The 14,062-nt window shown below is 47.8% G+C and overlaps 1 long non-coding RNA gene across 1 annotated transcript in view; it reads left to right on the plus strand.

The window, feature by feature from the left end:
- Positions 1-1,773: 1,773 nt before the first annotated feature.
- Positions 1,774-14,062, plus strand: part of LOC120888540 (uncharacterized) — a 54,706-nt gene continuing 42,417 nt past the window's right edge. The window contains exon 1 of the long non-coding RNA XR_005732262.2: positions 1,774-2,472. This is a non-coding gene — a long non-coding RNA (uncharacterized LOC120888540). The remainder of the gene's footprint in view (positions 2,473-14,062) is intronic.

Below are 14,062 nucleotides of genomic sequence, written 5' to 3' on the forward strand. Positions count from 1 at the left end.
CCCATTGGGCTCCATGGTAACAGCTGGCAGGGGAGGAAAGGAAGGGGAGAAGAAGCTCTCCCCTTCTCAGGCACTGTGCTTGAAGGGTTAACTTGCCCAGAACGGTGAAAAGAAAAAGCTGCTTTTGTGTGAACTTACTTCTGAGCCCCTCCCCTGACATGCTGGGTATAAAACTCTGCAACTGCCTGAACTCGGGGTTCAGGGGATTGATTGATTCAGCGAAAGCTCTGCTCTCTGAACCTGGCTGCAGCCAAATAAACCTGCTTCCTCTTCATATTTGGTGTTTTGCCTCGTCTGTCCCCTGCAACAGGGGACCTGGACACTCTGTGTTTCAGAGTCCATCCCAAGGAGCTGCCATGGTTTCCCTGTGGACTTCTCCTGAGTGGAAAGAAAATGGGGTCCAGAGGCAGGGTGTGCTGCTGTGTGATTTAGGGTGGACAGATGAAGGCTTGGCCATAGGCAGACAGACCACCCCCCTCCGCCAGACCTCAAGCCAAGCTAGAATGAAGCTGTCACTCTGGGGTCCCAGGCTGCTGCTGGGAGCTGTGGCCTGACCTGGTGGTCACTGTGAAGTCTTTGGATGGCAGCCCCTGTGTCTGTCCCCTGGGACCTGCTTGGAGTGGGGTAGCGTCAGGGCTGCCCCCAGGGGCTGTTAACTGGCAATAGGAGTCTCTACCCCACACCCAGCTCCGAGCTCTCTGGGATCCACAGCTTGACTCCCAGGCCTCTACTGCGGACCTCTGACACCTCGCTGTCTGGTTGCCTTGGCCAACGGCGACCTGCTCACTTCAGAAGTCAGTGTCCCTCCCCTGCCCAGGCCCTCTTCCCAGTCTCTGCTGCAGGCTGCACCTCATTCTCATTTTCTTCTGATCCAGGGCTGGATGGGGGAGGCCAGGCAGGTGCTTGGGGTTCCCAGCGCCAGCTCCATGCCACAGTTGTCACTCAGGCTGTGCCTGACAGGCTGAAGACCCAATGTAGCATTCCCAACATCCTCCAACATAGGAGCAAGACACAGGACCCCAGGTCCCAGTACACTGTGTGCTGCTCTTGAGCGTCACCTGGTGGAGCCTCTCAGGACAGGAGAAGCCAGCACGTTCAGCCCTAGCGCCCTGCGTCTCCACAGGTTCTTCTCAGTCAGCAGCACTTGTTTTTTTTCTCATTTAAAAAATTTGTTCTAATTAGTTCTGCACAACAGTGAAATGCACTTTAACACATCCTACATAAGTGGAGTATGACTTCTCATCCTTCTGGTTGTACATGATGTAGGATCACACTGGTCCTGCAGTCATACATCACTTAGGGTAATAATGTCCAATTCATTCTGCTGTCCTTCCTGCCCAAAACCCCTCCTCTTCCTTCACTCCCCTCTGTTTAATCCAAAGTAACTCTGTTCTTCCCTAGATTAGCATCTGCATATCAGAGAAATCATATCAGAGAAAACATTCAGCCTTTGGTTCTTTGGAATTGGCTTATTTGGCTTAGCATGATATTCCAGCTCCAATCATTTACCAGCAAATGCCATAATTTCATTCTTCTTTAAGGCTGAGTAATATTCCATTGTGTATATGTACCACATTTTCTTTATCCATTCATCTGTTGAAGGGCACCCAGGTTGGTTCCATAGTTTAGCTATTTTGAATTGAAGCAGCACCTTTTAAAAAGTAGATTTTACAAGCAGATTACTTCCCTGTATTCACAGGCAAAGTGCCGCATGCCTCAGCATGGCATCTGTGTGACAGCCAATTCTTCAGGCTTTGTGGGCTCTGGACATTTTTCTCTAACTGTGCACAACACCAGTGTACTCAGTGTGTTCCAGAAGAGTTGCCCTGGCAGGTGGAACATGTGAGACCCACTCCCAGCCTCCTATCCTGCGTATTCCGTGACAACTCGGGGACCTGGCGGTAGAGAAGGTGCTCAGCCTTGGGCCCTGCACTGGCTCTGGCCAACCTTCCTCAGCCTGTGGTCAGCCTGCACATTTTTCCTGGAGAGGGGCCAGTGTGTCAGGAGTGGGTTGGAGAGCACAGGCTTGGACAGAAGTAAGGAGAAGGAACGGGAAACTCTGGATTTGGCAAAGAACAAGGAAATGTTGGGAAATCCTCACTGGCAGGGTCTCCACGAAGGTCAGAGGTCAGGACTAAGATGGGAGCGGGTCCAGAGGGAGTCAGGAAGCTTGTGCAGCAGAGCAGGGAACTGTGGAGCCCACAGCTAGAGGGCTGGTGTCACCCAGTGACAGCCCCCCCTGGGACACAGAATTGCCCCCATGACAGCCCCCCCGGGACAAGGAACTATTCCAGTGACAGCCCCCACCTGGGACATAACACCATCCTGGGACACGGAAGCATCTGGGGCACAGCACCGTCCCTGCAATCGCCCGTTTGGGATGAGCACCCTTGCAGGAGGCCAAGGCAGATGAACATTGTCCCCCGCCAGCCTCAAGCCTGCATTTCGCTTTCCTTGTCAAGTGGACAAAGGGTGAGTTTTTGAGTTGCATTTTCTCCTTTCTCTGAGGGAAGGGTATGTTGCCAGAAGTCCCCTGCACTGCTCCTGGGGACTGTGCCAGACGTGGGTATTGCTGTACAGCTGCATCCCACTAACAGGGCAATAGGGAAGGCTCCAGAGCCCTGTGCCCATTGGGGCTGCTGAAGAGCTCACTGTGCACAGCTCTGGGCTCAGAATCACATAGGGAGGGAGAGGGGAGAGGGAGAGAAGGGAGGGTAGAGAATGAGCCGGTCAGGATGGGGAGCCAGGCCCTGTCCTGACGAGGGGTCCAGCTGCAGCCTCTCTGCAGGTGAGCTCCGGTGGGTCCAGCTACTTAGGGGGGTCCCGCTTCCCAGCAAAAGAGAACTGGAAATTCAAGCCTTGAATCCCCCTCGACTGGTCTGGCAGAGGAAGGAAGGCAGCTCGGGCTGTGTCAGGGCCTCCTACCCAAGTGCTCCCTCTCGCAGGCCAGGAGCTCTGCACACACCCTGGGACACCCTCTGCAGACACCATGGAAACAGGTACTGAGCCCCAGAAGACCCCCTGGCCACATGAGCCCAGGAAGGAGTGGTGGGGTCCAGAAGCCAAGGCCCCTTGCTGCAGGAGAAGGTCTGTTAGTGAAGGAGGCTGGTGGCTCAGCATTATCTGAATTCTCTGGGCTCAGGGAGGAGGGGCCCTCTCCAAGCCCCCAAAATGGACTGAGAGCCACAGAAACAGCAAGGAGCCAGGGTCTTGCAAGACTGGGTGCCTAGTGATCAGGGACCCCCAGATTGGGCACATCCAGGGTTTGGCTGAGTACTTTGGGGTGTACAATGCCTAGGTTTTACTGTCTCCCACGGGGTTATTTAAGGAAATATGTCTTTAGCTGCCTCTGCCTCCCTTTTTTCTCTTGTGGTGGGGAAGTCCCTTGGACTGAGTGCCTTTTGCACCTACACAGTTTATCTCGTTGGCCAGAGGGGCCCTTCCTTCTCCCCTTATGTCTGTCAGTGGGCTCCGAATTTTCACACTCCCATGTTACGTGCTTGTAAATTTCCAACCTGCTGTGCCCCCTTCCTAAATCCCAAGTCACTTTACATTGAATGCTAAATACTGTGTTTTGAAAATGGACCACTGGATATTCTGTCTCTCACAATATAAAAGCCATAAAATGCAAAGTGGATCAGGGATTGGACCCTGGCACACAAGTGTGCTGTTGGGAGCCAGCCTCACACTGGGCACTGAGTTACAGCCTGCGCAGCTTCCCAGGTATGAGGAAGGCTCCAGGCCTCTCTGTCTCCCTCAGCCTTGGGGTCTGCCTGCAGGAGGGACTGCAGCAGCTGCTTGAGAACTGCCTTGTCTGCGCCTGGGGGTGCTGGGCCAGGGCTTCTGCACTTCTGATTTTTCCAGGCCCACCATCAGGCCCTGGAGAGCAGCATTGTGAGCAGTGTGGGTGTCTGTGAAGAGTGGATGGAGGAATTCCTGAGGCCCAGGTGGGAGGGAGGAAGTTCTCACGTCTCTGAGCAGAGCAGTGCGTATGTTTGAACGTGAGGAAGGCAGAAAGACTCTTAAAGTCGTGTGTCCGTCCACTTGGTCCTGAGTTAGCGAGCACCTGGGGCAGGACAGTCTCCACCCTCAGAAGATCTCACAGAGCATACGCGAACCCTCTCTGCTGTGAGGCTGAGGCAGGAGGCTGGAGGTCCAGGAGCAAGCCCCCATCTGATCCAATCCTGGGCCACCAGGCTGGTGTCTACCGGGCATCTCCTGGTCACTGCGCTTCTCTGTTTCTCACCAACAGCAGGTCAAGGAAACTAATTATAATGGAATGCTTCTGAATATGACATGCAGATTTTCTCAGACAGGAAATCTTAATTAAGCCTTGTGTCTTAAGGTACAGGATGTATTTTTAGGTGATAATTCTCACATTCATGTCCTACCGTTCAGGCCCAGTTTCAATACTTGTCAACAATTCTGGATTAAAATAAATCACCTTTCAAAATCTCAGAAAACTTTGTAACAGACTGTCCACCCCATGCACCCCACAGGGCGGCTGCCCTGCACCCCTACCCCTCCATCAGTCAGCCTGGCTCACAGCCAGTGGTTCGCGTGAAATGAGGAGCATTCCTGATAAAACACCCATCCTAGTCTTAGTTCATACAAAAGTGAACGAGGCTCCCATCCTTAATCTGACCACAGCCTTGGGTATGAAAGTGCAACATTCTGAATGCCATTCCACCTTACCCAATTCTCTAATCAGGGTATATGCAAAATCCTGTCTGTAGGGTCACGGATGGACCACCAGCCGCTGCCCTGGACATTCTTGCTCTCTGTCTCACAAGAAGCTTATTTTGGCCGGATGAAGCAGTTGAGGGGGAGAGCTTTGAATGACTACAACTTTCCATGACTGATCCCAGAACCAATTGAAAAAATATTAATGGAAATCTGCTACCTAAGCAACGATTTAAAATATTTTGGAGCTGTCTAGTTAAAAAAACAAAAAGACACGATTCAAGGATTGGACAGCCAGGGATGAGGAGAGCCTAAAGGAAGGCAGGAGTTAAAAGGGGAGAGGACTGCAGGGAGGGAGGGAGGAGGGAGAAAGGAGGAGGAGGGGGAGGGAGAGGAGGAGGGAACAGCAGGGGGAACGAGCAGGAGGAGGAGGAGGGGAGAAGGGGCAAGAGGTGGGGAGGGAAGAGGAGGAGGCAGGCAGCAGGCACCAAGGAGGACACTGGGCAGGGGAGATGAGCAGAGGCTCTTCCTCCCCTTCCTTCACCTCTTCTTCCTTGGTAGCTGGGACCCAGCAGCTCACGAAGCTATTGATGATCTGGAAGCCGTGGCCCATGGTGTGGGAGGAGGTTGTGACTTCTTTGTTACGGGTCCTTTGTCTAGCGCTCTCCACAGGCTCTCCAGGACTCTTCCCTGCCTAGGCACCATAGCAACTGTCACATGACTCCACAACAGTCCAGCAGGGCTGCTGGCCAAGCCCGCTCCTCTCTGAAGGCAGCAGAGTGGCAGCCCGGCAGGCCTCCCCCTGTGCCTGGCAGAAAGCTGATCAGGATCACAGGAGCAAGGCAGGCAGTGGCCCAGCCACTAGGGCAGGCTGTGGCAGACCCAGAGGAGACTCAGCGCGGGGGGGGGGGGGGGGGGGGGGGGGGGTGGGTCTGGAGCGCCACTGCACCCCAGTGCTTGTATCTAGGTGGCCCGGCATGACTGTTACCTCCATGAAATACAGTTTTCACGCGCCACCCGTTAGGAGCCTCCAAACTCCAGCTGCACGTTGTTTCTAAAGTGCCTGATCTTCCCCTGAGGACTGAAGCATCTCAGGACAGAAACGCCCATGGGTTCCCTCCTCATTGAACCCCATGTGCAGAGGGGACGAAAAGCCGACTGTGCCTTGTGAGAGGTAGTGGTACCTCTTGCATTCACTGGGTGCAGATGTGGAGGCTGTTTGGGAATGCTGCCTGAGGGGCAGTTGCCAGGCCACATGTCCCCAGGGGGAGTCACTTCCTAGCTCCATGTTCTACTGATCCATCCCACCCTACAACTGACATCATGTTCCTGATCTGAACCCCTGCTTCTCCCACTCCAGGGGTGCTGGCCCCATTCTGCTTGCTGCATGTTCTCAGCCTATAGGGACCACAGAGTAAAGAGCTGTCACCAGGGGACGTGAGAAGGTGGATGTGCCAGTCAGCATGGCTTCTCTGAATGTCTTCAAGTCTATACCTGTGGTTGGGCTGGGATGAAGCTCAGTGGTGGAGTCTTGTCCAGCACAAGTAAGGACCTGGATTTAAACCCCAGTCCAGAAAGGAAGAAAGGAAAGGAGGGAGGGAGGGAGAAAGAAAGAAAGAGGGTCCTGTGGGTGTTTCATGGTTCTTTTGTGTTCCTGGGAATTGCTTGAGACAGCTGTCAGTGACACCCCTGCTTGCATTGAGAGCCTAGAGTTGCACCTGAGATTCTGCAGAACAGAGAGGTTGGAAATGACTGTGATGGAACAGTGGGCACAGTGAGGCTGGTGGTAGGGAGGGGCCCTGGTGGCTGGAGCTCTGGCTCACAGCACCGGCTCCATGTCTGATTCCTGGGGACTGTGATGGCTGGGGCCAAACCTGGCTTCTGGCGTAGTGCGGTGGCTTCTGGCTAGTGAGCGAGCACACGGCTAGGGAATCATGAGCTCAAATGCAGGAGTGAAGAGCACACTATGCACCTTGCTGGAGAGAAAGAGTGAGGACAGAGTGGGTCCAGACAAGAATGAGAAGTCACAGGGTGAGGAACCAGTCTTGGCACCAGGAAGCCGGAGAGGGGACAGTTGTGGGTGAGGACCACAGTGGATGCAGGACCAAAGAGGGCCTGTGGAGGTGGGAGCTGGCAGGACCATCCCCCCAGGCATAGGAAAAGGGGTGGGGGCAGCACATGATCATGGACTGCCACTTTTGTCCCGGCAACATAAACACTCAAACCTTTTGCCCACCCGGGGACAACATTTGCCGGGTTGCTTGTAACTAAAACACTCAGGGGTCACTCGAGGGGAACCAGACTAATTGGTCTGCATGAAATAACCCCACAAGAGACAGAAATACCTTTTTATTTGAGGGTGCTGACCTTAAGAGTTGCAGAAAGAGAGAGAGAGAGAGAGAGAGAGAGAGAGAGAGAGAGAGAGAGAGAGCGCACAGGCTGAGCACTTTTATCAAGGAGGTCAGGTTTCAAGGGGCTGATCCAGCTTCATGATGTCTGCTGTCAGCAGATTCACTGACATCTAGGTAGGCCACACCCCAGGGCACTTCCATGGAACATTCTATCCCAAACAGGGCAAGGGGTAATTTTACAAAGGAACAGGTGAGCGGAGCTCCACCCATGGGGCTGTAGGAAGGACGCCCATGCACAAGACACAGTCACTTGAACCCTAGAAGATGGGGCTATCAAGCAGCATGACCCCTGGATGCCACTTGCCCAGCAGGGGAGTCAGACTCAGTCACGTGCTCGTCAGCCTCCCACAGTGGACCAGGTGCCACTGCGTGAGGGGAAACATGGGCCTGGAAGCAGAACAAGAGGGCTCTCTGCCACCCAGATAACCAGGGGGGTGAAAACACATTCCCTTCTCATCTGTGAAGAGCAGGGATGGCAGCTATGCAGCTCGATATCTTGCTGCCGGCTGAGAGTCCCTGGACACACAAGGGATTTGACGCAACAAAAAGGACACAGTGCCCAGCTCCTAGTAAGATCCCCAGAGCCATCCCTACGGCCATGCCTCTGTCTCTGTCTTGCATCCCAGCAGGCCTAGGTCCTGGAGTCTGGGCTGCTCTTCCTATTTTCTCAACCTTCCAATCAGGTGGACTTGCACCCAGGTGTCACCTTTGTCCTGCTCACAGACTGTCAGAAAGGCCTCCTCCCCCTGCACGGTGCTCCCTGGCCTTCCCCCTCTGAGGGCTTACTAACACACTAGACCCTGCTCAGGGAAGAACTCTGCACCGGAGGATGTATCAGTGGAAGCCTGTGTCAGTTCATTCCTGCTGCCATAACAGGACACCTCAGCCTGGGTAACTGATCCATATCAGAAATCGGTTGCTCACTGTTCTGGAGACTGGAAATTCAAACTCCAGGTGCCTGCAGAGTCCACATCTGGTGAGGGTTGCTTCCAAGATGGTACCCTACTCCTCATGCAGTGGAGGAGCTGGAGGGCAGGCAGCTCTGAGGCCTCATGCCTAAGGTCCTGAACCCCTTTTGTGACTCAGCCACTTCCCCAAAGGCCTCCATGTTGACACTATAGGAGGATTAAGTTCAGCATGAACCACAATGACCTTCAAAACTAAAACAAAGAGGAGAGATACAGAAGAAAAAAACCAGATCAGAATATCCAAAAGGTGCAATGTGTTTGTGAGGACAACTCGAGAAGGAAAAAGAGACAGAAAGGAGCAGGAGAAATACTGGAGCAAAAGAGAGTAAGAGTCTTCCCCATGCCAATATCAAACACTGAAGCACAGACCCAGGGAGCTCAGGGAAGGGACAAGGGCAAACTGTCCAAATGACACCTGAGTGAGGACTTTCAATCCACAGAGAATGAAGGATACAGAAAAAGATGCCAAAAGGATCCAGAAGGCTGTTAAAACAAACAAACAAAACAACAAAACAAAACAGAAAAACAAACCTTACCTATCAAGGAACAAAGGAAAGAGTTAATCTAAAAAACATTCAATCGAGAAGAGAATGGAGTGAATTCAAAGTGTGAAAAGGGGGGGAAACCCTTAGAATTCTGTACCCTGTAAAATTATTCTTCAAAATAAAAATGAAATAAGACATTCTCAGACAAAATTTGAAGGAGCTTGGTATTAACAGACCTGCCTTGCGAAAAAGGTTAAAAGCATTTCTTCAGAGAGAAAGATTGTGCTTGTCAGAAGCTTGGTCTATATAAAAAGGAAGAGCATCAGGGAAGAAATCGATGAAGGTGAGATCAAATCTTCCATTTATCTTATTCTTAATGTAACAGATGAAACTGTTCAAAATAATAGCAGAAATAATGGATTGGATTATTTATCAACATCAAGGGTCTAAATGCTCCAGTTAAAAGACAGATTGTCAAGAGAAACCCATCTTAACTATAAAAGAAAAGAAACCTATCTTAACTATAAAAATACACAGCTTAGAAGGAAATAGAGAAAATATATAATGTTAACACTAATCAAAAGAAAGAAAGAGTGGGTATTAATTTTTGGCAGAGCAGACTTCAAAGAAAGGAAAGTTATCAAGGATAAAGAAGGAAAGTACACAAAGATAAAGGATTAATTCTCTGATCTTTGACATGTATACACACCAGGTGAGGCAAAGATGGTAAAAATTACAAGAAGAAATAGAGGAATCCACTGTCATTGTTGTAGGCTTCAACACTCTGTCAGAAGGACAATTGCAGGAGGTAGAAAATCAGTAAGAACATATTTGAATTCAATAATATCATCAGTCAACTGGATTGACCTCTATAGACTACTCCATTTAACAATGGTGTAACACTGTCCTTCTCAAGTGCGTGTGAAACATTCACCAAGATGGACTATGTTCTAGGCCACAAAACAATCACAACACATGATCAGAACAAAAATTAAACAAAGTCTGCTCCTAGTCCACAGGGGTAGAAAACAAGTACAGAAAGATAACTGGAAAGTCCCAAACACTGAACATGAAAAATTATACTTCTAAACAACACATGGATTAAGAAAGAAATATCCTGGGGCTGGGGATGTGGCTCAAGCGGTAGCACGCTCGCCTGGCATGCGTGCGGCCCTGGTTCGATCCTCAGCACCACGTACAAACAAAGATGCTGTGTCCGCCGATAATTAAAAAATAAATATTAAAATTCTCTCTCTCTCTCTCTCTCTCTCTCTCTCTAAAAAAAAAAAAGAAAGAAAGAAAGAAATATCCAGAAAAATTTTAAAATATTTTGAGCAAAATGAAAACAAAAACACAACTTCTTAAAACCTGTGGGATGCCACGAAAACAGTGCTTAGAAGGAAATTTAGAACACTGAAGGCATACATTAGAAAAGAAGAGAGACCTAAAATAAATAATCTGAGTTTTCACCTTAGGAAACTAGGAAAAGAAGAACACATTAAATCCAAAGTTAGAAGAAGTGAAGGAATAATAAAAGTAAATCAACAAATCTGAAAACAGGAAATCAACTTTTTTTAAAAAGCGAGAGAACTTGGCTCTTTGAAAACTAGTTCTCTGAAAATATCTCTAGGCAGGTTAAGAGAAAAGCCAGAGGACACAAATTACTGATATCAGAAATGTAACAGGAGACATCACCACAGATCTCATGGACATGAAAGGACAGTAAAGGAACACTGTATGCATTTGAACTCTATGCATGCAAGTTTGATAACCTAGATGAAATGAACCAATTCCTTTAAGAGTAACTATCAAAAATCACATGCCTGTAATCCCAGTGGCTCAGGAGGCTGAGGCAGGAGGATTGTGAGTTCAAAGCCAGCCTCAGCAAAAAGCAAGTCACTAAGCAACTCAGTGAGACCTAGTCTCTGAATAAAATACAAATAGGGGGCTGGGGTTGTGGCTCAGTGGTAGAGTGCTTGCCTAGCATATGTGAGGCCTTAAGTTTGATTGCCAGAACCACATATAAATAAATAAAATAAAGGTCTATTGACAACTAAAAAAATATTTTAAAAAAAATACAAAATAGGGCTGGGGATATGGTTCAGAGGTCGAGTGCTCTGAGTTCAAATTCCTAGTGCAAAAAAATAAGCTCAAAAATTTAGACAATCTGAATGGACCTATATCTATTAAAGAAATCGAGTCAATAATTAATAACATTCCCAAACAGAAAGCTCTGGGCCCTGAAGTTTTGTTGATAAATTCCATCAGATATTTAAGGAAGAAATTATCCAATTATTGACAATCTGTTTCAGAGGATAGAAGCAAAGGGAATACTTTTTATTTCATTCTATGAGACCAGAATTACTTTATAACCCAAATCAAACAAAGACATTACAAGAAAACTACTCTCATGAATATAGATGCATACTAACATCTCTGATTACTATATTCCAAAAATGTTAGCAAATTGAGTATTGTATCACATAAAAACAATTATACAGTATCACCAAGTGGAACTTATCCCAGGTAAGCAAGGCTTCATTCAAAAATCAATTAATGTAATATATCAATAGGCTAGAAAAACAGAAAGGTCACATGAGCACATCAAGAGATACAGTGAGGACTGTGGCTATGGCTCAGTGGCAGAGTGCTCACTTAGCACATGAGAGGCCCTGGGTTCGATCCTCAGCACCACGTTAAATAAATAAAAATAAAGGTACTGTGTCCAACTATAACTAAAATAAATAAATATTTTTTAAAAAGAGATATAGTGATTATTTAACACAATCTAATACCCATTTATGATAAAAACTCTCAATAAACAGAGAACCTCCTCAACTTGATAATGAATGTTTACAAAAAACTTACAGCTAACATCATACTTGGTAGCGAGAAATAGGAGCAAGGCAAGGCACTGGAAACTCTGACTAACACAATAAGTCAAGAAAAGGAAATAAAAGGTATATTAATTGAAAGGAAGAAATAAAACTGACTTTGTTTGAGATAACTTGATTGTCTATTTTGAAAATCCCAAAGAATCAACAAAAAATTTCTAGAACCAATAAGCAATTATAGCAATGATGAAGTATACGTGTCAATGGAGAAAAGTCAATTGTTTTCCTGTATTCCATCAATGAACAAGTGTAATTTGAAATTTAAAACAAAATAACCATTTATATTAGCACTCAAAAAAATAAAATAAAATACTTAGGTGTAAGTCCAACAATAGATGCACAAGATCCATGAAGAAAACTATAAAACTGACTAATCAGACAACTATATGAATACAAAGATGTTCTATGTAGCTGGAGGAGGTGGGTTCTGTTTCTTATAATCTCTAAACCATGTTGCAGTTATTAGCCAATGCAATTGAACAAATAAATTTTTATAGGCATGAAAATGGAAAAATGGGTACTGGACTTTTTTTCTATCTATAAACAAAATTATTAAATATCTAGAAAAATCCAAAAGAGTCACTGGAAAAACTATTACAAATAATACGGTAATTTAGTAGTGTTGGGTTATAAAGAGCCTTCTTATACAGAATGTATGCATATAGATATACACACAAAAATACCAGTTTAAAAAATAAAATGAAAGGAAGACCCTGTTTATAACAGTAGCAAAGGGACTAGAGACCCAGGAAGAATCTTAATAGAAATGCCCAGGGGCTGGGGCTGGGGCCCAGAGGTAGAGCCCTTGCCTAGCGTGCAAGGCACTGGGTCGGGTTCTCAGCACTGTTGCGTTCCAGCGACTTAAACACTCAGGGTCACTCCAGGGAACTGGACAGCAAGAAATAACCACACAGGAGACAGAAGTACCTTTTCCTTTGGGGGTGCTATGGCGGCTCCTCTGACCTTAAGGGTCTGCAGAAAGAGAGAGCCGGCACGCAGGTGCTGACCCCTTTTATTGAAGAGAAGCCATTCAAATGAAGCCAGGGGTCAGGTTTCAAGGGGCTGAATCCAGCTTCATAATGTCCACTGTCAGCAGGTTGACTGACATCAGGTAGGACATACCCCAGGGCAGAGTAAGAGAAGGGACACACAAAGGGCGTTTCCATGGAACTTTCTATCCTCAAAAGGGCAAGGGGTAATATCACAAAGGAACAGGTGAGGGTAGATCGACCCCTGGGGATGCAGGGAGGCACGCCCATGCACGAGGACACATTTGGGTTTTCTCAACCTTAAACATGGATTGGGGCTACTATCTTTGGTTACCTAAACATCCAGATATCAGGGTGACCTACAGGGCCACACCCATCAAGAGGAGAGGCAAAGCTGCTCACATGTTATGTTGGCCTCCCACACAGCACCACATGTAAACAGATGAAATAGAGGTCCATGGACAACTAAGAAAATAGAAAGAAAGAAAGAAGGAAAGAAAGAAAGAAAAAAAAAGAAAGAAAGAAAGAAAGAAAAAAAGAAAGGAAAGAAGGAAGGAAGGAAGGAAGGAAGGAAGGAAGGAAGGAAGGAAGGCGAGAGAAAACACAAACAGCCATACCCAGCAATAGGGCAGAGTAGAACATCCAGAAAGGCTCACCACAACTGGAAACTAGAATTAGCAGTAGGAAAAAGTAGAACACCCAGAAAGGCTCACCACACCTGGAAACTAGAACTAGCAGTAGGGCAGAGTATAACACCCAGAAAGGCTCACCACACCTGGAAACTAGAACTAGCAGTAGGGCAGAGTAGAACACCCAGAAAGGCTCACCACACCTGGAAACTAGAACTAGCAGTAGGGCAGAGTAGAACACCCAGAAAGGCTCAACACACCTCGAAACTAGAACTAGCAGTAGGGCAGAGTAGAACATCCAGAAAGGCTCAACATAGCTGGAAACTAGAACTAGCAGTAGGGCAGAGTAGAACATCCAGAAAGGCTCACCACACCTGGAAACTAGAACTAGCAGTAGGGCAGAGTAGAACACCCAGAAAGGCTCACCACACCTGGAAACTAGAACTAGCAGTAGGGCAGAGTAGAACACCCAGAAAGGTTCACCACACCTGGAAACTACAACTAGCAGTAGGGCAGAGTAGAACATCCAGAAAGACTCACCACACCTGGAAACTAGAACTAGCAGTAGGGCAGAGTAGAACACCCAGAAAGGCTCACCACACCTGGAAACTAGAACTAGCACTAGGGCAGAGTAGAACATCCAGAAAGACTCACCACACCTGGAAACCAGAACTAGCAGTAGGGCAGAGTAGAACACCCAGAAAGGCTCTCCACACCTGGAAATTAGAACTAGCAGTAAGGCAGAGTAGAACACCCAGAAAGGCTCACCACACCTGGAAACTAGAACTAGCAGTAGGGCAGAGTAGAACACCCAGAAAGGCTCACCATACCTGGAAACTAGAACTAGCAGTAGGGCAGAGTAGAACACCCAGAAAGGCTCACTACACCTGGAAACTAGAACTAGCAGTAGGGCAGAGTAGAACATCCAGAAAGGCTCATCACACCTAGAAACTAGAACGAGCAGTAGGGCAGAGGAGAACACCCAGAAAGGCTCACCACACCT

Source organism: Ictidomys tridecemlineatus, chromosome 6 (genome assembly GCF_052094955.1).
Source record: "Ictidomys tridecemlineatus isolate mIctTri1 chromosome 6, mIctTri1.hap1, whole genome shotgun sequence".
Lineage (NCBI taxonomy): Eukaryota > Metazoa > Chordata > Mammalia > Rodentia > Sciuridae > Ictidomys > Ictidomys tridecemlineatus.